The 26,271-nt window shown below is 45.5% G+C and overlaps 1 protein-coding gene across 3 annotated transcripts in view; it reads right to left on the reverse strand.

Moving 5' to 3' along the window:
* The window catches only part of LRRC8D (leucine rich repeat containing 8 VRAC subunit D), a 77,268-nt gene that overhangs the window by 45,972 nt on the left and 5,025 nt on the right, over nt 1–26,271 (reverse strand). Inside the window, exon 1 of one of the 3 annotated variants that reach the window (XM_077928491.1) lies at nt 25,891–25,909. The exons of 1 other annotated variant lie outside the window; for it this stretch is intronic. The gene's annotated coding sequence lies outside the window, so the exon portion shown is untranslated. Of the gene's footprint in view, nt 1–9,674; nt 9,753–25,890; nt 25,910–26,271 lie in introns of those variants that run through there. One more of the 3 variants, XM_028732848.2, reaches the window with a different exon arrangement.

The following is a 26,271-nucleotide window of genomic DNA, read 5'->3' on the forward strand; positions in this document are numbered from 1 at the left end:
GGAACTGGAGTCCAGCAGGTCCACTGGTCCCCCGCTCCTGCCACAGGCTCTGCGCTTTCCCTAGCACTTACATTTGAAGGAGCCAAGGTGTGGTCTCACACCTGTCTAGGCTAAATTTGCAAACCAAGATAAGGATGGAGAAGGAAGGGGACTAGCAGCCTTTATACAGCCTGCCTTGGTATTATGATATGGCTAGCTACAGTTTAGCCTGTCCCCAGCTCCCCTCTCCGCCTGTACTGCCTACAATCACAGAAGCAGCTGTCCACAGTGTAGCAGACTAATGCTTATCATGCCTGTAGTACTGCAAATAAGTTACAGGTATGGACAGGAAGTTCAACTGACTGGCAAAGGAACAGTGCAAGTCAATCACACTTCCTGTTTGTCAGATGTCATGAAGGGACAGAGGGTGCTTACTGGAAATATGCTGTTAAGGTGAAGGTGACTTTACACATTTTTTTAGCCTCACAATGGGCAATACTGAAATCAACCTGTCAACCTAGCAGTTCAAAAGCACGCCAAAAAGTGCTAGTAGATAAATAGGTGGCTCCCTCGGCCTGTAAAGCGAGATGAGTGCCGCAACCCCAGAGTCGTCTGCAACTGGACTTAACTGTCAGGGGTCCTTTACCTTTTAGGGTGCCACGGCACTGATATAACCTGTTGTTTTTCTTTCAGAGACCTTAACACTTTGCCCCTTTTGTAAAAACCCTGCCGCCATTTTTTCTGGTGCCACCACTGCTAGGCGGCCCAAGGGAAGGTCTTGAATTATCATGACTGGGGGGCACCCAGCAGGATTGGTGCTTTCAACCCCTGTCCTGCCTTCAGATAGGGGAAAAAGGAGCACACTCCCTTAGCAGATACACATTACAGTCACAACAAGTAGGCAATTGCACCCCATAACAGTAGGGAAGTGGATATGTGTGTTTATTTAATTTTGTGCACATCACAAAGAGGTGCTACAGATAGCAACAGGTCCCTACAGAATGCTTTTAACAGTGTGCCTGTAGCAACATCAAATGTGCTTCTGTAAAGCACATGATGCACATTCCACATATGAACTACATATGAACCTAACTTTTCAACAAACATCCCCAAACCTTAACTCTGCTGAAAAAGCAGCCGCAATTCTAGGTACTGTATAGAACTTTGTGATGTATCTTCCAGATTCAAAGGAAACATCTGAACCACTCTTCAAGATGCAAAGATTATTTGCATGTAAGAACTTCACATCTCTTCAGTGAAAGCTGAGTGCTTCTTGGTTTTCTGGGATATCTTCATTTTTAACTCTGTTGCAATATACAATGCAAATAAGAAGCAATATACAATGCAAATAACACAGGGAGAATTAAATGAAATTAGGAAAGTCTCAAAAACAGGATTATTCACTTGGGAGAACAGTCAGCCCTGATGTAACAACTGAATCAACAGAGTTGTTAATTAACAACTGCAAACCGAGAACAACTGAAACTAAACAAATGCTTGGACACCGTAACTGCAAGTTTTCACAATGCAGTAATAATATTACATCTTATCCAAGCTCTCTTATATGACTAAAAGAGGTCCACTGCAAATGGTTGCAGTGGCATTTGCTGCCTTATAAACCAAGTATTTCCCAGCGATTGCAACAGGTACGCTTTTGTACGTGTATACGAGAAATAAACTTAATAAGCAGCTTGTGGTGTTTAGGCTACAACACTCCTAAACCTGAAAGGCTGTAGAAGCCTTCTTGATTTACACCATCATTAAAAGAAGTACATGGCTGAAACCTGACCTGGAGGAAACCGCGCCCAACCACGATGCTTTGAAAAGGTATTTTCACCCAGACTCAGAAAATAACTCGGTTCATTCCAAACCACACTGAACCCTGTTGCATTCCAAGGGAGATTCCAAACCCCAGCAGCAAGGAGGGAGGGGGTGTCCCTCTCACCCTCCACTCACTGGCATGTCCCGAAGCCTAAAAGGGAGCAGGTGGCGCTGTGGTCTAAACCACTTAGCCTCTTGGGCTTGCCAATCAGAAGGTCAGCGGTTTGAATCCATGCAACAGGGTGAGCTCCCGTTGCTCTGTCCCAGCTCCTGCCAACCTAGCAGTTCAAAAGCACACCAGTGCGAGTAGATAAATAGGTACCGCTGTGGCAGGAAGGTAAACGGCGTTTCTGTGTGCTCTGGTTTCCGTCACGGAAGCGGTTTAGTCATGCTGGCCACATGACCTGGAAAAGCTGTCTGCGGACAAACACCGGCTCCCTCGGCCCGAAAAGCAAGATGAGCACCGCACCCCTTTGTCAAGTTCAAACTTAACCACCCAGGGGTCCTTTACCTTTAGCCTGAAGCCTCTAAGCCAGGTGTGGGAACAGGGAGAACGCTCCCATTGCCACCACAGCAACACAGATAGCAAGGTACCTAAATAGACGGGAGGGTAGAAGCTGACTATCCGGCTTGAAAGCCAAAGAACCCTCAGGGCAATAAAGTTCACCTTGCATGTGAAGTGAGCATCGTGAAGATTTTTGTTTCCCAAGGCATTCCATTTGGCAGTGTGTTCCAACACACACACACACACCAAACCGCAAAGTGAATTTAGGGAGTCATCCTTTCTTGGGTCAGCGGTGGAGCCACCGAAATGAAAAACAGATTTAGCAAATATTTAACACTCATCGGTATAACAGCATGTATGACAGGGGTCAACAAACTTTTTCAGCAGGGGGCCAGTCTACTGTCCCTCAGACCTTGTGGGGGGCCGGATTATATTTTGAAGAAGAAAAAAATGAACGAATTCGTAAGCCCCACAAATAACCCAGAGATGCATTTAAAATAAAAGGGCACATTCTACTCATGTAAAAACACACTGATTCCTGGACCATCCGCAGGCCAGATTGAGAAGGCGATTGGGCCAGATCCAGCCCCCAGGCCTTAGTTTGCCTACCCATGGTGTATGACTTCAGGGAAACCTTTACCTTGCCAATATTGAAGGGGAAATGTCCAGGGGAGGGGAGAGGAGATGGAGGAAGAGGGCTGAGAAGGGAGCAGGGGAAGCCCCAGAACTCAAGTGCCACTCAGTTATTCCCATCAGCCTGTTCCCTTGACTCCCAGCTGAGTCCCCATGACTAACAGCCTTTGTACAGATGAGCCAGCCTCTCCATGAGTAAGGATCTCATGAGCACTGACAAGGAAGGAAGGAGCTCCATGCTCTTCTCCTGGCAGACCCAAATATAGCATGCCAGAAAGAAAGAAGGTGGGAATAATCCCTTTCCCTCCAACCAAGTTCAGAAGGGAGCAGAGCTTACTCTGCCTCGGGGGGGGGGGGGGTCACTAAATCTGGTGCCCCAGAATAGGAGCTTTCATTGTTTTTTAAAGGAAGTCTATATGTGGTTCTCCTAGAAATATGGTTATTATGGAACAGAAGGTGCAGGTGCCTCCTAAGAGATTTCTGTGAAATGTGAGTGAATGTTGGGTGACTACTATGAATATTTTTTCTGGTACTGAGGAATGTTCCCTGTTGTTTTAAGCAGCAGCAGCAGTGTGTGTGTATGTGTATGTGTGTGTCCACAATTAGGACCGGCAGGACATAGATGACTTCCCAAAATTGGCATAAGGTTGTTGGGGGTAGCTGCCTCGCTTATTTTGTGTTAAGCTACAATACACACACACACCAGCTATTTTGTGACTGGCGCCCAACACTCTCAAAATTAAAAATGTGATCACTGGTCCCAAAAGGCTGGCAACCCCTCCTTCCTGGCACTGAATGTATGAAAGAAGCAAGCCTTTCATTGCACAGCAATCTCTTCTTGTATGCATCATTGCATTTATCCAGGTGTAAATCCCATGTTGTAATTCATGACAATAAAGCAGGCCAGCTGCCAATATGGAGTTTGAATGAATGCAAAAAAGGAAAGTAGTGCGTGTTGCTTGTACAGACAAACTCAGCTGAGCAAGTTGCACATCATCTTTGTACGCATCATCATTCTAAGATTAACTCGTCTCCACATTGTTATCCTTGCTTTCCTCAGCTGCATTTGCACCTTTCTGTGCAAGCACTAAGAAGGTACACTCAAACAATGATGGGGTTGACTCTCCCTTGAACAGTGTTAGAAATTAGCCAGGCGCATTTTGCAACTGGAGTGGGTCCAGTTGCGACCATGTGGAGATCTCTGGATGCCAGAAGGACAACTGGGTAAAGCAAAATGTAACTTGGAGAAGGATCTGAAATATTTTCCTTGCAGCTTGAATTTGTTTTATTCTGGATTGTTTTATTTAAGGTTTCGATGTCTTGTAAACAGCCTTGAGATTTGTTCTTTAGAGCGGTATAGAAGTGAAATGAATAATAAACAACCCCACTGTAAAAAAAAAAAGGCGCCTAGATATTCCATTGTGGTGACCATAAGTTTAAGGTGCCATTTGGCGATTAGGTTATACAGTGGTACCTCGGGTTAAGAACTTAATTCGTTCTGGAGGTCCGTTCTTAACCTGAAACTGTTCTTAACCTGAGACACCACTTTAGCTAATGGGGCCTGCTGCTGCCGCTGCCACACAATTTCTGTTCTCATCCTGAAGCAAAGTTCTTAACCCGACGTACTGTTTCTGGGTTAGCGGAGTCTGTAACCTAAAGCATCTGTAACCTGAGGTACCACTGTATATCTGAATTTCTAACACTGCGGTCTTGAATCAACACGGAAGGTGTTTTGCATAAACTAATTCCCAGCCATTTTGTGGCGAGCGGGTGGGAATAGGCCAATGGTCACAACTGGTACAAAATATCAAAAGGGCTGTTGCCTGGAGCAAGATTAATTTCTCCTACTCCGGAGGCTAGGATGCAAACCAATAGATTCAAGAAAGGAGATTCCGACTTAACTTCAGGAAGAACTTTGTGATGGTAAGAGCTGTTTGAGAGGGGAACAGACTTCCTTGGGAGGTTGCGAGCTCTTCTTCCTTGGAGGTTTTTAAGCAGAGGTTGGATGGCCATCTGCCATGGATGCTTGAGTTGAGATTCCTGCATTGCAGGGGGTTGGACTAGATGACCCCGAGGGTCCCTTCCAGCGCTACAATCCTATGACAAGTGCATCAGTTATATTTCTATGCTGAATCTCCAGCTGTCATGACAGAAGCACATGGAAGAGGTGAACCATCATTGATCTCTCCGATTATTGCCATGAGACATATCTAAGAATGCATCAAGCATAAGTTCATTCATCAACGATAACAGTTTTGTTGCTGCCTCCTTTTCTACCTTTTCTGTTGTATCCAATGAAATGAGGACTTTCTAAGCCCTTTCATAGCTGGCAAATGACTTCACATTTGCATTCCTGGAAAATGAGACAAGACCCACTAAAATGTTTTCACAGTAAGATATCCAGTTAGTTTGCAAGAGCTGTCACAGAGATAGACTGGAATGTGTTTTTAGATGGCAGCCCAAGCTATACATTTGTACATCTAGAGTTTTTCTCCCCGTTTTAAGCAATCTCAACTTTCTTGATGTTTTTTTGACCACAATGTTTCTTGAAGGACAAATGTGATCCAAGAAGAAAACCATACCTTCAGTACATCTTTGTGACTGCTCTCAAGTGACTTTTCTGTTTATGTCCCTGAATGAATAACTTCCGTATCTGCAGCACAGACCACCTTAGTCCCAAGTAGGGTGGAAAAGCTGTCGTCTTGCCTGCTGTCAGCTATGTCTAAAAAATACAATTATTGTTTGAAAGGCATACTAACAACTTGAAAAAGACAGTTGGCGAATTGCACCAAAAAAGCATGAACTTAGGGTTTTTTAAATATCCATGACATTTCTTTTGTCTTGTTTCAGATATTTTGATTGACAACTGTTTCACCACCTAACATAATGTCAATCTCATTCAGCTGAACACAACACAAGGGAAAGGAGGAGGGGGGGGGGGCGGCCAAAACATGACTGACAGAGTTCCATGGCTTTGGAAGAAAACATTCATCTACAGTCACACAATTTACAATCATTGACGACGTGCGTGACTTTCCAGGAGCCTTAAAGAATGTGGATTTGTCACGTTTGTTGATCAAGCCATCAATGTAACCGAAAGCAAGCAACGGTGCGTCAGAAGGTAAATGAGCATTAGTGACAGAGCCTTTTCTGCAACATATAGGATTCTTTCCATTTGGTGTCTCCCAACTGCTTTCTGCAAGACTCCTTGCCGCCGCCACCTCCCCCCAACCTTTTTTCAACACCTTCCACCCTTCAAAGCAAAAGCTGACAACTTCTATCCTACGGTGGGCTTTAAAACTGCTATCTATTGCACACTCGGGCCTAAACCTGTGTCTGTGCTATAACATTTCAAACTATGAGAAGGTGGGGGCGCTAGCCTATGTGAATTCACCTCCATATTAAAATTTCGTACACAGGACACTAGTGCCATGTTCAAGCATTTGCCCCAAAATGCAGTTTAAAAGTGGGCATGGGGCCAAGAGCACACACACAAACCCGACCCCCATGTACATCCAACCCTCATAGGCCTCAGGCTCAACCTTCTCATGTTGCGCAGGGAGAGTCTAGGGACTGAGTAGACAGAAACTTCACACACACACACACACAGAGAGAGAGAGAGAGAGAGAGAGACATATATATGCTCAGGTGAGCATCTCAACAGGCCTACAATGCCAGGGTGAAGGGCTCTAGTCCAGCTTTCTCCCTAAATGTTAAATTTTCTATGTTTTGTAGGGGGCGCATTCTATCATGCCATCCCTTACTTGAAGACTGAAGTACCGTATTTTTCGCTCCATTTTTTGCACTTTTTTCTTCCTAAAAAGTAAGGGGAAATGTCTGTGTGTCTTATGGAGCGAATGCGTGGTTCCTGGAGCCGAATTGCCCAGGGCGAAAAGCAGATCATGCTTTTTTTATAAAAAAAGAAGAAGAGGGAAGTGGGTGTTGAAACAAAGCCGCAGATTGGCAAGCGATCGGGAGGGAGATAAGGGACGCTAGCAATAAAGGAGGCTGCCTGGGAGCGGGGAGGTAAAGACAGCTAACTTGCAAGGAAAGGAGACAGGAAGACTAAAGCAATGAGGAGAGAAATTAGAAGAAAAGGAGGAGCAAAAAACTGCTCCAGCTAAGGAAACTATGGCAAACAAGAGGGAAGGGAGTGTTGAAAGGAAGCAGCTGATCGGCAAGTGATCAGGAAGAGAGATAAGGGACGCCACAATTGCACAAAAACGTGGTTACAAAACACGGATCCACATGGATCCTCAGGATTTTTGCATTGGGCTACCCCAAACTCACTGTCAAATCACATGTCTGTGGCCACAGCATGAACCACAAAAATCATACATCCACTGTTTCGTTCAGAATATTTTTTTTCTTGTTTTCCTCCTTCAAAAACTAGGTGCCCCTTATGGTCAGGTGCGTCTTATGGAGTGAAAAATATGGTAGTTATGTAGTGAAGAATCACAAAGTTCTTTGGAGGAAATTCCTGGTTACAGTCATATGCAGAGGTTGCCCAGAAGGAACAGGCAGTCTTTGTCCATACTTTGTCTGGGGCACCTTGGGTGCTGTTTGTCATTGCAGTTGCATCCTTTGTTTTCCTTCTTTGGGGCGTGAGGCTGAAGTTGTCAGGATTCATTTCTGTTTAGCCAACAAGGATGTAAGTAGACTGGTTCTTATGTAATGGCTCCGAGTCCACATTTGTCGCGCTGAGAGTGTGAGTGAATATTGTAATCCCTCTCAGCCTACTTGCAGCATCAGCATTCTGTGTTTCTTTCAGGGTCAACTGGATTCCACGGAAAGTTTGGGAAGTTCTTACATGTTCTTTAGGTTGTAAAAGAGGCTTGTGGAATTCACCTTCACTTCCTGGGTGAGATTCCTCCATTTTCAGCATGTTGTTGCAAAGTTTTGCTCGTCATCTTGCATTACGTTAGCTAAATGCACATTTTAAATGCCCGGGGGGGGGGGGGCGGATGGAGCTGAAATCTAGTCTGGTCTTTGTTCCAATGGCAGAGAAGATGCAGAAGATGAAGCCAACATCAATATTATACTTTAATATCTGAGCAATACGCCTTATCTAGAAAGTCCCCCTCCCCACAAAAAAAAACCACTACCAGACTTTCTTTTTTAAGTACCATACTTTCCCATGTATAAGACTATGTTTTTTTACTCTAAAATAATGTTCAAAATCTGGGCTCGTCTTATACATGGATACTATCTGCCCCCCATTTTCTTAAACCGGAGTCCCCAAAAATAGGGGGTGTCTTATACATGGGGGCATCTTATAGATGGAAAAATATGGTATGTTAGAGCACATTTTGTTGTTATCATCATCATCATCATCATCATCATCAGGATTTATAAAAATATCCAATGTGCACTAATGCTGTACAAACATAACTTCTTTTTAAAAAAATCCCAATCCATATGATTGACAATCTAAAAGAAGAAGTTTAGAAAGCAAAAAGGATAAGTGTACTAGAGGGAATGAAAAGAAAAGAGAGAAGAGTTAATATATTTTAGGAGGAGGGAGGGTTTTTTTTTTAAATAGAACATCAAGAAAGAAATGCAACAGAAAGAATATGCATTTTAAATAATTTCTTAAAGCAAGGCAAAAATAAAAGAGGCAGCAAGGTGAGTATCAGAGGGAGAAGCAGGGAGATTTCCACACGAGAGAGAAGGCAGGGAGACAGAAACAGCCCAAGATAGTGGTGGTTTAATAAGATTAGTGCCTGATGAACAGATATAGATAAGAAGAAGCAAGAACATAAAGAGCCTTAAAAGGTTAAAATAAGAAGTTTAAACTTGATACGAAACAATAGGGAGGCAGCGAAGTAAACATACGAATAGGATCAGAGAACATGAGTAGAAAAGTTGTGGTCCTATTGTTTGTTCATATAGCGTCATCTATGTACATAATGCAGTACAGAGAATGGGTTTGATGGATTCCTACACAAAGGAGCTTACAATCCAAAATAGACGCAGGGGAGCAAGAAAGGAACAGAGGAAACTAAGACAGGCATAACAGATTTAAGCCAGAAGTTAGGAAGACTGGTGAGCAAAACTTTGAAATAATTTCCCTTTTTTGTTTGTTTGTTTGTTTGTTTGTTTGAGCCACATACCATAAAATGTATAAACGTGTGGCCAGTGCTTTTTTTCTGGGGGGACGCAGGGGTACGCATACCCCTAAACATTTTGTGAATCTTTGTACTTTTGTCCATTTATTGTATTTATTTTCCCCGATTTGAACTATAAAATGGTGATTTTCTTGAATCAAAATGAGAGTGCCCCTAAACGTTTTTTTTAAAGGGAAAAAAGCACTGTGTGTGGCATTTTGCGGGCGTCCATTTTGGGCAAATTCCAGTAGAATTGGGTCAGGACGCATTTCCACACAAAACAATACCGATGTCGATGAGACATAAATCAAAGATACTTCATGGCAGTGATGGACGGAGTATTCACAAGCTTGTTTTTACAAATATTTATAAAGGGCTGTTTGCGCTGAGACTTTCAGAGCACTGCACAATTTGAAAGCACAAACATTATTTTAAAAACAGAAGTATAACCAAAAACCGACAGAAAAACCCCAGCGTAAAACCCCGCCGATCCAAGAACTTGCACTAAAACGCTTCGGCAAATTAAAAGCAAACAAACAGAGAGTTGCCACCAGGCGAGCCACCCTGGGGAAGGCATTCAACTACTGGGGTCCCATTGCAGAGAAGGCCCTGTCCAAACTGCCACTCACCTCACATCAGAAGAGAAGGCGACATGGAGAAGACACCCTGGGCAGTAGTCTAAGGCTCACATCTCTCGAATAAGTGTACAAATGCTCATCTGATGCAACGACTGTATAAACGTGTGCATTGTGGGAAGAACATGAATGTGTCACGAGCTCTTGCTCTGCTAAGAGGCATGTCTTACAAACCCCTCAGTGGTGCTGAAGTCCAAGTACATTTTTCTATACAAGGCCTCCTGGTAATGGCCAAAGGTCACCATTCAGAGAAGCCAGAGAGGGGAGTTAAGAGGTCAACCTCGTAAAGTTATAGAATTGCTACCAACTGAAATCCTTGGTTGCAATTGCACACTCTCGAAGGAAGATTAAACCAATTGTTCCCAGGTATTTGCTTATATATACTGTATTTTTCGCTCTATAAGACGTACCAGACTACAAGACGCACCTCGTTTTTGGAGGAGGAAAACAAGAAGAAAAAAAATTCTGAATCTCAGAAGCCAGAACAGCAAGAGGGATCGCTGCGCAGCGAAAGCAGCAATCCCTCTTGCTGTTCTGGCTTCTGGGATAGCTGCGCAGCCTGCCTTCGCTCCATAAGACTCACACACATTTCCCCTTACTTTTTAGGAGGGAAAAAGTGAGTCTTATAGAGCAAAAAATACGGTAATACCTTTTCTGAGCGAAGTACTTTGGGTCAGAGAAATTCTCTCCTGCTCACCGCAGTGGTTACTATTAATCCTAAAAGCGGCTGGCTTTGCACAAACTGCTGATTCAAGTAATTCCCAGAAAGTAGAGGGCGGTTTCCAAAAGGTATATTAAGGAAATCTGATTCCTATGTATCTCCAGGTGTAATCTGAGCAACTACTAAAAAGGGAGTTTCCTTCCTCGTTCTTCTCGTGTGCCAAGAACTTAAATGCAAAGTGGAAATCGAGCCTTTCGCTATTCAGAACCGTTTATTTAAGGACATCCCACTAGATAAACAATCAATAGTAAATCTCGCTCCACACTCAACTGGTTTTGAAACAAAAACACCTTGTGTTGTGGGGCGGAAGGCCGATGCATTACATAAACACCGCGGAGAGTTTGCTTTTTAAAAGCATCTCAATTGTCTGTGGGTTCTGCGGGTGGAGAGGCAGTTCGCAAGCCGCGGCCTATTGTGGAGATCTTGTGGGTTTCTGCACACCACCAATTTATTTTGGGGTTGGGGCAGTGGATAAAATGGGACAATGCCATGATGAGAAATACATGTAGGAAAATAAAATAATCTGATGTGTCTAGTGGGTTGCTGAACCTGACTAGTCCCCTGTGTGGAGACCGCCGTTGTGCATAGCAATTACAGTGGTGCCTCGCAAGACGAAATTAATTCGTTCCGCAAGTCTCTTCGTCTTGCGAGTTTTTCGTCTTGCGATGCACGGATTCCCATAGGAATGCATTGAAAATCAATTAATGCGTTCCTAGGGAAACCGCCTTCAGACCAGGTCCGGGGACAGTCTGTCCCCCGACCTCTTCTGAAGGCTGGGGGGGGGGACAAGGGCTTTTCTTCCCACCCCCAGCATTTTAAAAAACCCCGGGACAGCGGAGGACTTCTCCGCTGTCCGGGGCAATCTTAAAATGCTGGCGGGCGGCATTTTAAAATCGCCCGGGACAGTGGAGGACTTCTCCGCTGTCCGGGGCGATTTAAAAGCCCCTGGGAAGGCAGGCAGGGGGGACAAAGATTTTCGCCCCCGCCCGCCTTCAGAAGAGGTCCTGGACCTCTTCTGAAGGCGGGCGGGGGCGAAAGTCTTTGCTCCCCCCTGCCTGCCTTCCCGGGAGAGCGGAGAAAGGCAGCGCGTTTCTCCGCTGTCCCGGATGGCTTTTGAAGGCAGGCGGGGGGGAGCAAAGACTTTCGCCCCCCGCCCGCCTTCAGAAGAGGTCCTGGACCTCTTCTGAAGGCGGGCGGGGGGCGAAAGTCTTTGCTTCCCCCCCCCTTCAAAAGCTGTCCTGGACAGGCTTCGCGGACCTCTCCGCAAGCAGCGGGAGCACTCCCGCTGCTTGCGGAGAGTTGCCAGCATGCCGAAGCCTGCACGCGCTGAGATCAGCGCGCCCAGGCTTCGCGGCCCCGCCGCCCGGCATCGGAGCTTGGTTCCGATGCCGGGCGGCGGGAGGAGGTCCGAGGACAGTGGGGAAGACGCGCTGCGCTTCCCCGCTGTCCCGGAGATTTCCCTATGGGCTTTCGTCTTGCGAAGCAAGCCCATAGGGAAATTCGTTTTGCGAAGCGCCTCCAAAACGGAAAACCCTTTCGTCTAGCGGGTTTTCCGTCTTGCGAGGCGTTCGTCTTGCGGGGTACCACTGTAAAGAGAGGCTCCATGTGGCAGCCACACTGTGTGTGCCTCAGGCCATAGAAAGCTTTCCCCCAATGAGATATGCACAGAATTAAAACAGAAAGGTATATTTGAGGGAGGGCGGTGGTTGCTTTGGACGTGGGTAAATCACCTGACTCAGAAGAAAACACAAAATGGCTAGGTCAGGGAGTCAGCTGTGCCATCGCCGTACACCAGTATTTAGCTATACTGTGGTACCTTGGTTCTCAAACACCTTGGTACTCAAACTCTTTGGTTCTCAAACGTCTTAAAACCCAGAAGTAAGTGTTACAGTTTTCGAACACTTTTCAGAAGCCAAACGTCCAATGCAGCTGTCGGCTATTGTTTCCGGGGCACCTGCACCAATCAGGAGCTGCACCTTGGTTTTCAAACATTTTGAAAGTCAATCGGACTTCCGGAACAGATTAAGTTTGACACTTTTGTTTTTGAGGCTTTTTCGGTTAATTTGTTTTTGTGACTGTGTGGAACCCAGTTCAGCTACTGATTGATTGATTGATTGATTGATTGTGTGACTGCGGAAATAGATAAAAGCCCCTCATCCAAACAATGACTATCATCAGTGCAGGGAAGAATTTTTTTTAATTTTTATTTTTATCATCTACAATACTGTCTTATTTATTTTATAGTACAGTACATTGATTATTGTTTTCATTTTATGGATCAAGGGTCTCGTTAGATAGTAAAATCCATGTTAAATTGCTGCTTTAGGAGTTGTTTTTAAAAGTCTGGAACGGATACTTTCTATAGGAAAACGTGCCTTGGTTTTGGAACGCTTTGGTTTTGGAATGGACTTCTGGAACGGATTAAGTTTGAGAACCAAGGTACCACTGTACGCATCTTCTGAACTGAAAAATGGGAGTAGTACACACTGTATCAAAAATATAGGTTGTAATGGGACAGGTCTAATATCGCCCACAGAACCACACATAACTGCATTGCTGGATCGGACTAAAGACCCAGCAGAGACCAGCCACACCAGCTGGGAAGTCCGCAAGCAGAGAGAGCGCGACAAGAGATTAATATGCCACCATCAATTTAAGGCGCAGAATAGGGCAGTTTGCAATCTAAAACCCAACGCAGGAGAAACCGAGGGGAAAGGAGGCAAGGGTAAAAGGGAAAGGATGTGCAGTTGTTTCAGTTATATGGGCTTGTTCACAGGCATAAAAAATGCAGCACGGCTTGGGAACTGGGGAGCTGTGCCAAAGGCTTTATACAAAAGGTTAAAATTGGAGGAGGGATTTGAAGGAAGCAGCAGTCCCATTTAAGAGCCAGCGAGGAAGAAAGGTCAGAGTCGTTTGAGGGAGCAGCCATCCTGTGGTATTGGCCTCCAGCAAGTGGCATTCAGAAAAACGCTGCCTCTGGAAAAAGGAGGCTCCGTTCACTTCTCGTGGCTAGTAGCTGCCACTAGACTTATCCTCTAAGAATTTCATTTAGAAGCCATCAACGCAAAGGGCCGCCGCAACATCCCAATGCAATAAATTTTGCAAAGTAAGCGTGTACATAATTACATGGCAGGCTGCTCTTTTTCAGCCACCCCTGGTTCCTTTCCTCTGTCACGGTACTATGATTGCCTTTCGCTTGAAAATCATCTTTGGACCCATTCCCTTTCACAAGTCTACCTTATCTGATCTCACCTGCAGTAGAGACAACAGATGCTAGCACACAGAATCACAGAGCTGGAAGGGATGGCAAGGGTCATCTAAGTCCAATGCAGGAATCTTTCCTCCAGCGTGGGGCTCAGACCCACAACTCCTGCTCTTACCCACTGAGCAGTGTTAGAAACTGAGATATGAAAACTGGGAGCTAAATGGCACCTGAAACTGAGGTTAGGGGCGCAATGACGGAATGTCTAGCTGCGCTTTTTTATAACAAGAATACAAAGCTGGAAATGAACGAACTGCAGCTAAAATCTTATGTTCATTTTTTACATGGTCTAGTCCTCATTTGAAGACTGCAAAAAAACAAAGCCATACTTCCCTTGCCCGTCCCCGCCCTCTAATATTCTTATGAGGGTCCTTTCTCCAATCTTCGGAGAGTGGCTGGAAGTGGGGAGGCAGAAAAAGGTCCTCCTTTTCTTCCAGCAGTGGCAGTTTTAATCTGAAATCTTAGGCGCAGTACCGTGGGACCTCAGTTTACAAACTTAATCTGTTCCGGAAGTCCGTTCTTTTTTTTTAAATCATTTTTATTGATTTTTCAATAAAAACATACAATTAACATATCCAATCACAATACTCCAATTAAAAAAAACACTAAAATAAAAAGTCCAAATTATAGTCCAGATTATAATTATTAATTTTTCGGAGCTCCCCACAATCTGGATCTCTGAAGCATATCTCCACAGAAGTCTGTTCTTAAACCAAAACTGTTCTTAAACCAAGGTGTGCTTTCCCTAATGAGGCCTCCCACTACCGGTGCCCTTCCACCGTTCGGTTTCCATTCTTAGACCGAGGTAAAGTTCACAAACCAGGACACTACCAGGGGCGTCTTGCCCATAGAGGAAAGTGGCAAGTGGCACCAGGGTGCCAAGTTCTGGAGGGCGCCAGGGAAGAAGCAGAGGCTGGACACGGTGCCTCCTGGCATCATTTCGTTGCCCTCACCCGCCTCCACCATGCCGTGCCAAAGCAGCGCTGCGCCCAGAGCCTCCGCCTGCCATGGCCACCGTGGCACGGGAGCCAGGGAAGGGGCAGAGGCTGGGCGCGGAGAGCCAGTGTGGTGTAGTGGTTAAGAGCAGTGGACTCGTAATCTGGTGAACCAGGTTTGCATCTCCGCTACTCCACATGCAGCTGCTGGGTGACCTTGGGCTAGTCACACTTCTTTGAAGTCTCTCAGCCCCACTCACCTCACAGAGTGTTTGTTGTGGGGGAGGAAGAGAAAGGAGAATGTTAGCCGCTTTGAGACTCCTTCGGGTAGTGATAAAGCGGGATATCAAATCCAAACTCTTCTTCCTGGCATCAGCTCGCCGCCCTCACCCGCCTCGCTGAAGCAGTCCTGGACACTACTTCCGGTTTCCGGAGTTCATAAACTGAATAGTTCGTAAACAGGGCTGTTCTTAAACTGAGGTACCACTGTACTGCACCCAGAGCTCAGAAACTGCTTGCATTAATGAAGTTCCCTGTCTCAAAACACGCCTAGAACAATGGGAGTTTCCAAGGCTGCAACCAAGCTATTTCTGGCTTTCTCGTTCTTCACAGCTTTTACACATCCAGAACCAGAAATGTCATTTTTTTTAAAATCAATTTAAAAATGGGGGAAAGTCCCCATTGTCAGACCTGCACCGTTTTAACCAGTTCTTTTTTGTGTGTGTACAGAGTACTGTCACCTCTGCTTTTGCTGTCAATGGCAGACACACGGTGACGGCAGCTACAGCACTTTTATCACAGAATCGTAGAATTGTAGAGCTGGAAGGGACCCTGAGGATCAACTAAGTCCAACTTAGGGATATGCAGCTGTCCCATAAAGGGATCGGACCTGTGAGCTTGGCATTATCAGCACAATGCTCTAACCAACTGAGAACCAGCTGCAGCGCTGATTTAAAGTAATGGTCCGCTGCTAAAACAAGCAGCCAGAATTAGTTCTAGGCATGCTACACTATTTCTCTCTGCCACTTCTGTAATTTAAAAACAAGTCTTAGCATGAATTCAAGTTACAGATAGGTAGCCGTGTTGGTCTGCCATAGTCAAAACAAAAAAAATTCCTTCCAGTAGCACCTTAAAGACCAACTAAGTTAGTTCTTGGTATGAGCTTTCGTGTGCATGCACACTTCTTCAGATACACTGAAACAGAAGTTGCCAGATCCTTCTATATAGTGAGAAGGTGGGGAGGGGTATTACTCAGAAGGGTGGTGGGAATGGGTGATTGGCAGATAGCTGTGATGAGCCTGTTGACGACTCTTAACGACTGCAATAGGTCTTACAGGAAAAAGCAAGGGGTGAGAAGGTGAAAAATGGCTTTGTCATGTATAATGAGATAAGAATCCAATGTCTTTGTTCAGACCAGGTCTCTCCATGGTTTTAAGTTTGGTAATGATTTGCAATTCAGCAGCTTCTCTTTCCAGTCTATTTCTGAAATTCCTTTGTAGTAAAACAGCTACTTTGAGATCTTGTATAGAATGTCATGAATTCAAGGGAACCATTAGTAGTGATTTCACGCCTCCTTCCTTTGAGTCCTTTCATGGTTTCCTTCTTCAATTCTGCCTGAATTATCCACAACCAAGAAGGGAATCTGGTTTCGCCAACCATGGGCATAGGATCATTTGTCAAATGATACAGGGAAAGCGCTAAATCATAGGGCATAATCCAGCACTTTTAACCTCTCCAAAGCACACGGAAGAATTAAGCATGATCTTAAATTTACCCTTTGAAATTAATTGGAAAGGTATTAACTTTGGGTGAATGATGCATTTCAGTATTTTGGAAGAACAGCAATAATGGCAATAATGCATTAGGCAAACAGGGCACAAGTTCACAGAATAATAAAAGAACTGTAGTGCTGGAAGGGACCATGAGGGTCATCTAGTCCAGTGTTTCCCAACCGGTGTTCCGCGGCACACTAGTGTGCCGCGAGACGTTGCCTGGTGTGCCGCGGGAAAAATTAAAAAATTCGAAAGATATCCGGAGAGGCGGCCTTCAGGCGAGTTTTAATTTTAATTTTCCTTCTCCCACTTAATGCCCCACGCTCACCCGAGCAGCTTGCAGTCCTCGGTAACCACGGCGACCCGAGGGAGGGGAGGGAACAGGGAAGTCGAGGGCGGCGGCGAGCCGCGATGACGTCAGTGGGCCGCGCCGCCTCGCCCTGGCACGGTGTGAGAGCCCCAGCTAGTGCCGCGAGCTTCAGAATAAGTGGGATCTGCGTGCGTGAGACCGAGATCGTGGGTAAGGAGCTCAGCCCTGGGCAGGAGGAAGCGGGGCCGCGCGTGCGGGCCACATCCCCACAGAGAGCGAGCCTCCCCCGGCCCACCATTCCGGGCAGGTCCACTCGCATGAGGGGGCGGCGATGGCGACGGCCAGCAGCTTGCCTGCAATGCCATCCCTCGAGCAGGCGAGGAGCCCGGAGGCTACCAGATGCGAGTCCTCTTTCCCACCCTGCTCGGGAGTCCAGAGCACTTGGTCGCATTCAGGATCTAGAGTGGGGAAGCGGGGCTTGTGTCTGGGCTGGACACATTGGGCTGCCTGTGCCGCTCGACCTGCGGGGAGAAATCAGGGTGGGAGTCACGACCGTGAGGCAGGGCTGCCAAGTGTGGCAGAGGAGGACACGGCCGTCGCACCTGTCCTTAGGTAGGAGCTTCTTCCGTGTCGACCTGCTGCCCTAAAGTCTTGGCTTTTTTCTTGGCTTTTTGGCGGTTGGCACAGAAGGAAGGCAAGGGGGAGGGGAAAAAATTGAAACTTACACTTTCGTGCGTCCCTCCCGGTGTGACGCTGCGCGCTGACGTCACGGGGCTGTAATGGTGGTGTGCCTCGAGATTTTTTTCATGAAACAAGTGTGCCTTTGCCCAAAAAAGGTTGGGAAACACTGATCTAGTCCAACCCCCTGCAATACAGGAATCTCTTGCCCAACGTGGGGTCAAACCCACGAGCCTGGGATTAAGAGACTCATGCTCTACCGACTGAGCTAGTGATGACAGAGATAGAGATAGAGATAGAGATAGAGATAGAGATAGAGATAGAGATAGAGATAGAGATAGAGATAGAGAGAGAGAGAGAGAGAGAGAGAGAGAGAGAGATGGTTCTTCAGATCACTGACCAAAAGTAAGGGATCTCCACATAAAGTAGGTAACAATAATGTGCTTATCAGTTTGTGCAACACAAATGTGGTGGGACACATGAAGATTTCCATTTTCGCAGCTTAAATATTTGCTGGATTAAGCATGAAATCTTGATCCCGTGTGAATGTTTATGAAGCCAATTGGGAATGCATGCAGAAAATGTGACTCGGCACACGGGTGTTTTAATACTAAATAGGCATGAAAGCATGTTTTTCAATAAGAAGAGATGGCGTAATTTTGCCAAGAACATTGCTTACCAGGCCAGAAAAAATGCCGACCCTACCAGGTATACAACAAAAAACAGTTTCCACATAGTGAGCTTTAGCTGGGGATGGGGTGGGGGAATCACTAACTTCCAAACTAACACCACGAAAATGTTCATTCAAGCAACCTGATTAAAAGGAGCCAATGTAAAATCTGTAGCAAAAATCCTCCACCCCAAAACCGCATGTTAACAGAGAGTGTTAAGGGACGTTTTCTTTTCTGCTCTCTTGTTTTTAGAACAATTTATTTGTTCAATATTATAATGGATTCTTACACTGTACTTATTGTTTGTGATCTGAGGCCAATGTTGAAAACCATGCATGCACAATTTACTGTCGGCAGATGTTGGGACATTTCAGACATTCCAAGAATAGACAGACAGTCTAATGAAAACAACCTCAATAGATTTGCTCTTGTGAAATTGTTTACACTCAGGTGCTAACCATGAGCAAAAGAGCGTTTTTCAGAAATTATGGCCATGGTCAACCTTGTAAGCGATGCTTATGCAAATCACGTTCTCTCAAATGCAGCTTCTTCTTCTTTTTCTAATTAGCAAAATCCAGGTTAACGTTGCTTGAACCAATAGAACAAAAGCAAAGGATGTCAGAAGCTCCTTAATGTACACACAGAGTTTTATGGTTATCAATAAAAGATATGGTAGGTAAATGGCAGATAAAGGCCAATGTTACGGGCTGATCTACAAACCCAGTTATTGAGACAACTGGAATGCCCCAACATTTCACACGTAATTTTTCATGTTTCAAGGACCTGCGTGGTCTCACTATATAGAAGTCACACGAGAGAACATTAAAGCACAATGTTATGCGTGTTTATTCACAAGGAAGTTTTGCAGATGGGGCTGATCCTAAACCTGCAGTGCCTTGTGGGATATCTTTGGGAGAAGAAAAGGCTAAGGCGTAAACCCTACACAAATCCAGAGTGGAGTCCCTAAGATGGTTGGATGGTGCCTAGTGTGCCTCCTTCTGGCAACTGTAGACAAGCTGGTGCCAAACGTATTGCTCTGCTTTCTTTTGGACCATATTAGCAAGGGTGAGGTCCATACACACTGCCCAGGCTTGCGCCCCAGGGAGGTCATTTCAGTACAGTGGTACCTCGGGTTAAGCACTTAATTCGTTCTGGAGGTCCGTTCTTAACCTGAAACTGTTCTTAACCTGAGGTACCACTTTAGCTAATGGGGCCTCTCGCTGCTGCTGCACAATTTCTGTTCTCATCCTGAAGCAAAGTTCTTAACCCAAGGTACTATTTCTGGGTTAGCGGAGTCTGTAACCTGAAGCGTCTGTAACCTGAGGTACCACTGTACTGCTAACGCAGCTGTTCGGCTTCACCCCTGCCAGCGCACGCCATTGTTTCTTGAGACAGACGGGCGACAACAACAATATACAGTCATACCTCAGGTTGAAGTAGCTTCAAGTTAAGTATTTTTGGGTTGCGCTCCGTGGCGACCCGGAAGCCACGGAGCGCGTTACTTCAGGGTTTCACCGCTCGCGCATGCGCAGACACTCAAAATGACGTCACGTGCATGCGCGGAAGCGGCAAAACGCGACCCGCGCACGCACAGACATGCAGCCGCATCTTATGTTTACTTCAGGATGCAAACAGGGCTCTGGAACGGATCCCGTTTGTATCCAGAGGTACCACTGTACTCTCCAAATAAATAGGTTATATCCAACAGAGCACTAAGCGACTGTCCTGTCAGTAAGAGGATTTATGCTTGTGCCACAGGACTTTCTCCCTCTCCTTAAATCTGTTCTGGGGGTTCCCCCCCAACTTTCTGGAGCAGATTTGAAGAGGACACGCACAGAGGGAGGGAGGGAGGGACAGAGAGGGCACACTGCACAAACATAAATCCTTTGCCATGGTCAAACGTCACATTAAAACATCTGGCACTCCTGATGTTGCTGGGCCATGCTGGCTGGGACTGATGGGAGTGAAAGGTTCTCCACCTTGCATGAAGCTACAGTTAACATTTAACTATGGTGTTAACATGAACAAGCAGCAGGCTGGTGCAGGCTGTTCAAAACTCCCGGCTCCACTCCTCTCCTGCTCCTGCTGGGAACAGCCACCACAAGCCTCGGCCGGGTGTGTTGTGCCAACCCAGCTCATGGTTTCTCCCCCCCCCCCCCAAACAATCTATGAGCAGTAAGCCAAGAGCAAATGTTGGTCGCTCCATGGTTTGTTTTGGAGAGGAACAAACCATGAGCCCAGGTTCGGACAGCACAACAAGCCTGCTGTTTGCTGCTCCTGGCACAGCCAGAAGCTGAGAGAGGAGCCAAGAGGGGACTTTTGAGCAGAACCATCACACTGCTCTTTAACATTAAACCGCTGTTGAACATTAACTATGGTTTAATATAACATGCCAACCCGGCTAATGTCTTAAACGACAGTAGAGTAACTAACGTAGCTGGAGGTTGCTGGATTAGCATCTACTAGGGGACATTCAGAAATCCTTCTATTCACTCCATTGCCTTCAGAGGTATTGTGAGGCTCCCAAAATACTTTTCAATAGCTTTTGTTGGAACACCAACAAATGCAGTTTTCAGTAATAAAGTTTCTGGCCGTCATTGTTATAAATTCAAAAACCACTCTGCAACAAGAGAAGTTGCACCAGTTTTATGGAATAAGGACACAAAGTTCAGGGAACCAGGCAGAGGGCCTTCTTGGTAGTGGCGCCCGCCCTGTGGAACGCCCTCCCACCAGATGTCAAAGAGAACAACTACCAGACTTTTAGAAGACATCTGAAGGCAGCCCTGTTTAGGAAAGCTTTTAATGTTTGATGTATTATAGTATTTTAATATTTTGTTGGAAGCCGCCCAGAGTGGCTGGGGAAGCCCAGCAGATGGGCGGGGTATAAATAATAAATTGTTGTTGTTGTTGTTGTTGTTGTTGTTGTTAATAATAATAATAAATCCAGTTGCAGTTTTATATCCATCAAAACTGTGACAATGATATGCAATTATTAATTAATTAATTATTATTTTTTACAGCCATTCATCAGATATACCAAACTAAACTATTGGTAGCCTTCTAGCTCAGGGTATTTTGATATGATCTTCTCAGTCCTAAATAGATAGCTCACACGTACTTCCTAGATTCTTAAGTCACTAACAGGGCTGCATGGCATAAATGAGTCAATGCATCAAATATTCATTTCAAAAAATATACTATCAACATCTGTTTTAATTTATATATCTTCCTTGCAGCCAGCAAGGCTTACACTTCTTTCCTCACAAAACTTTCTTCTCTTCTGTGAAACAGGAGTCAGGTAAAGAAAGAGGGGGTTGCAGATGGCAATGCTTAAGCTAAGGCTTATTCTCATTAATATACTAAAACAGAAGGCAGCTTTCCTGAATCCTGTCAAAGCGAGACTCGGTGCAGCGGTGCTTATTTTGTACTGGTTTTTCTGTTCCTTTAAAGATGAATGGCAAAATAACTTGCCTACTCTTCTCCAGGAACTTTCAAGAGATATAACCTACTTCCTCAAAGAAATTTTCAGACCCCTAGAGCTTTTGCACAGTTGCAAGATGAAGGTCCTCTCTGGCAGACTTCCCCAGCTGTTTGGTTGCCCGTCCCCTTTGACAGTTTGCAAGACCTGGAAAATGCCGCCGCAAAGAACACAGAGGTGCCGCACTTCAAAAGGACCTTTGATTCCTTTGTATGAAAGCAACTTTTGGCATGACAGGGAGAGAGAGGCCACGTCAGTTAAAATTAGTGATGTGGAAATGAGCCTTACTCGCAGCACCGGACTGCCAACTTAACTTGCGAGACAAATCTGTGCCAAAAACATGAGAAGATTCTTCCCAGTTAAAAGCTCAACATTGTTGACGACGTTCTCCAACACAGTTCAGTTACAGCAGACACTCCCAACCCAAAAATAAAGCTCTGTAATCAATGCATCTTCTGGGAGGGTCAAACAACACATGACATGGAGATCAGAGATTGCATTTCCCAACATTTCACAGAATATCATTCTATGTATTGAAAGGGGCCACAAGAGTCATCTAGTTCAATGCCTTGCAATTCATGAATATTTCACTCAACATGGGTCTCGAACCCATGGCCCTGAGATTAAGAGTCTCATGCTCTACAGACTGAGCTAATCCAATATTATTTGGTTTATTACTGAAATACAAGTGCAGGAAGTTGCCAACATGATCCAAGCAATGGTGCTGGGCAAATGAGCATTTAACCCTTGGTGCTAATCATAACCACTCACACACACCCCAGGCTGCTATTTGTGCTGCAGGGCTGGCGGGAGGAGGAAATAAATGTAAGGTAGCCAAGGGACGTGGGTGGCACTGTGGGTTAAACCACAGAGCCTAGGACTTGCCGATCAGAAGGTCGGCGGTTCGAATCCCCATGATGGGGTGAGCTCCCGTTGCTCGGTCCCTGCTCCTGCCAACCTAGCAGTTCGAAAGCATGTCAAAGTGCATGTAGATAAATAGGTACCACTCCAGCAGGAAGGTAAATGACATGACCCGGAAGCTGTACGCCGGCTCCCTCAGCCAATAAAGTGAGATGAGCGCCGCAACCCCAGAGTCGGTCACGACTGGACCTAATGGTCAGGGGTCCCTTTCCCTTTACCTAGCCAAGGGACAAACAAGAAGTGTCAAACAGTTTGGCCTTACATGGCTGGCTTTCTTTCCAAAACCAACAGCCGGCACGGTAAGTGAAGGGGAGCTTTAACCTTTTGCTGCCATCACAGTCCCAACTGGAGGAACCTGCACCCCACAGCAGCTATTTACAACACAAGGAAAGCTCATGTGTTTCTAGGTATTTATGTAACTTGCCTGCTTGAGCATTTTGGTGGTGCCATCATAAGAGAAGTGGCTAAGATACAACTTAAGTGGCCCTGTTTATCCACAGAACACTATTCCATGGTAAACATATCAGATTAATGCGCCCTAGTTCCTCCAAACACCTGAACACATTGTGCAGAAGTTGGGGCTAAATGAGGCTTGGTAATTAATTAACTGAATGAATGCAGTCAACAGGCATTTTGCACTGTAAGTAGCAGCCACGGGGCGGGTGGGAGCAGCAGCAGGGTTCTGGAGTCCGCAGTTTCTTCCTCCCCCTGCAGTGGACCCAACAACGAATATATATATATATCAGGAGTTATTACTGTACTACCAAATAGATCCCATATCAATTTCAGATAGGTCTGCATTCATCATATAATTCTAATTCTTGACTTCCTCCATTTCCCTGCTGAACTCTAAAATAATAATAAAAAACCCCAACATTTATGAGCTCACCCACCCAGCGTATTTTCAAAACTTTGTAAGAGTGAAGACAGACAAGGCAGACATTCCAAGATTGATGGGAGCAGCCTGAACATATATTTTTTTTCTGCCCTGGAAAAAGAACGCCTCAGAATACAGCAAATAAATGTTCAGACCACTTTGGAATTAATGCCTATCTCTTCACCCCATATTCGTTATTTTGATTTGATCAACTAGTTTTCAAATATATAATCTCAGCTGTAAAAATTTAGACCATGGAGGTTCCCTACCAGACAGACATTCTCTTGAGTTCACATATCCATTCTATAATTTGGATAGATGACGTTGCCTATGATTTCCACAACTCAAAGGAATCTAACATACTATTATAACAGAAGCAAAACCCATGTATCAATGCAGCTATGTGAAATTTAACTGGATAGATTATATATGTACTTGACCCAAACACTTAATAAATAACTTGTTGGCTGCGGGAGTTGCTGGAAGAAGACGTACAAGGCGCCAGCCAACCATCTTAGAGACTCCATTCTGGATTTGTGTAGGGTTTACTCCTTAGCCTTTTCTTCTCCCAAAGGTATCCCACAAGGCAGAAGAAGTTTAGGATCAGAGTTTTCCTTATCCTAGATCAGGCTTCCTCAACCTCGGCCCTCCAGATGTTTTGAGACTACAGTTCCCATCATCCCTGACCACTGGTCCTGATAGCTAGGGATCATGGGAGTTGTAGGCCAGAAACATCTGGAGGGCCGAGGTTGAGGAAACCTGTCCTAGATGGGCTACCTTCCAGGATGACAAGCCCCATCTGGCCCTCACTTCCCCCTACAGCAATTGCAGAAACACCCTTCTTGACCGCTGGACTCACTATTGGTCTTGTCTGCTCAATCTACCAGAGCCTGTTTTCACATGCAGGGGAAGTCTCTAACTTACCAAGCGTTTCAGACCCATTGGCTACCCTCACCTGGTTTAGCTGGACAGTGGAAGCCGTTCCCACAAGCCACAGGTGAGATATGAGTGCAGGGTGGGGACCAAAGGTGGACAAACTACCCTGGAAGGAACATGACGTGTCCCCCACCAGAGGTACTATCTCTCCCCTAACACCCCACACACCCAAACGTCATGAGAGAATGAGGTATCCCCCTATCAGGTCCAACACTGAAGCACACACTTAAAACTTCTGAAAAAGGCTTGATTCCAACACTTTTCAGGAAGGTAATTTCACATTGAGCACCTGAAGCTATGTGCAGCTAAAAACTTTACATCTCCGTGCACAGCTTGCCTGTCAGTATCGATTTGGCGCTACTGTGATGTTCATCTGCCCTGCATAAATTGTGCTCTGAACATCTGGAAATAGCTCGGAGGGAGACAGAACCCTCCAATTCCCAAGGAATGAAAATATCAGGATGCAAACCTCGAATAATAGAATTGTGGCTACCGCAGCCATATTTATGCCCATTCCATGAGCACCAACTTGTATACAGCATAGCACAGGTGCTTTGTGATCATGAATATGGGAGAGCAATAAGGTTCGTTTGCTTGTTTTGCAAATGGGACGCCTCTGTTGGTTGCTGCATGGTCTCCCTATACTGCCAAGTTGTCAGTGTCTCTTAAAGTGTTGATTCGTGAGGCTCCTGGATGGGATAAAATACAACGCGCATACCCAATATCCAATATCCAATAATAATCTAAATGCCATTCATTATTAAAACTGTGTACGGATCAGATAGTCAAGTGAATATGCAGTTAGGGCTTCACGGGTCAAAATGATCTTCTGAACAGGGAGAGGCAAATGATCAAATCTCCTCTGCCTCCTACAGATCCTGGTAAACATTACTGCATAGTCCTGGGGGGGGGGGAGAGGGAATCACCCAAACAAGGGAAGTAAACACACACACAAACACAATGTAAGGCGTAAGTAAACTCTGCAATAAAAACCTGTGCAAAATGAAACCAGGCTGTTCATCAGTCCAGGCACAGCCTAAATCCTCAAGACCCCATATAATCTTCGGGGATTAGGGCTAGACAGTTCTCCTGGGGTTGGTAAAGCACATTAACAACAAGAACAAGCTAGTAACGTAGAAACAAGGAAGAGGGTTGTTTTGCAGCTGCCAGGGTGAGCAATGACTAAGGATTCTGAAACTGCGAGGAATTCCTCTCGCAACCCACCACAGAGCGAGAAGGGAAAATGACCAAACAGCAGATGCGATCAAGGAGAAGGGGGGGTGGGGAGCCACAAAGAAAGCGTGGGGAGGGGGGGAGGAGAACTTCTAGACTCTTCAGGGCAACAGTGACTTTTAAAGCAAACCACTTCACCAGAGATGACGAAAGTCTTCGACTCAGGGTTGGTGTTGTCTTACGAAGCCTGCGCCAATTTTAAAAAAAATATTCTCAGGAGGTCTTTAAAGGTGGAAACCTGTCCAGGGGCGCTGTTGCAGCGTTACAATCAAGCAATTAAAAAGAAATAAAAGAAGTAAGGCAGTTGTGCATGCAATTATAAAAGCAAGTAAGGCAATTCCAAGGAAAAGCAGCATAGTGCGGATTGACCAACACAAGAGACGTATCCCACAAAAAAATTAAAAATAAAATCCCACCTGTCCAAGGCCTGAGTCAAGCAGTGAGTCTTCAGCATAGTATGGAACATGTATAATGAAGAAGCCAGAAGCGTTTCTGCTGGGTGGAAGATTCACAATTTAGGGGCTACCACAGAGAACGCCCTGTCTGGGTGGCCCACACATCTTAGAGTGGCAGCATTACCAAGGAAGCCCTTGTGAAAAGCAATTTTATTATTATCCATTAAACACCTAAACTATCCAAGCACTGTACATGAACAATAATGCAAAGAAATAAGACAGTCTATATCAGGGTGGTTCAATGCGTGGCCCAAGGGCTACATGTGGCCCTCAAGGCCCTTTTTTGGTGGCCCTCGGCAACATTTGATGCTCTCGCCCTCAGACTGCCTTCCCAAAGCTGGG

Source organism: Podarcis muralis, chromosome 5 (assembly GCF_964188315.1).
Source record: "Podarcis muralis chromosome 5, rPodMur119.hap1.1, whole genome shotgun sequence".
Lineage (NCBI taxonomy): Eukaryota > Metazoa > Chordata > Lepidosauria > Squamata > Lacertidae > Podarcis > Podarcis muralis.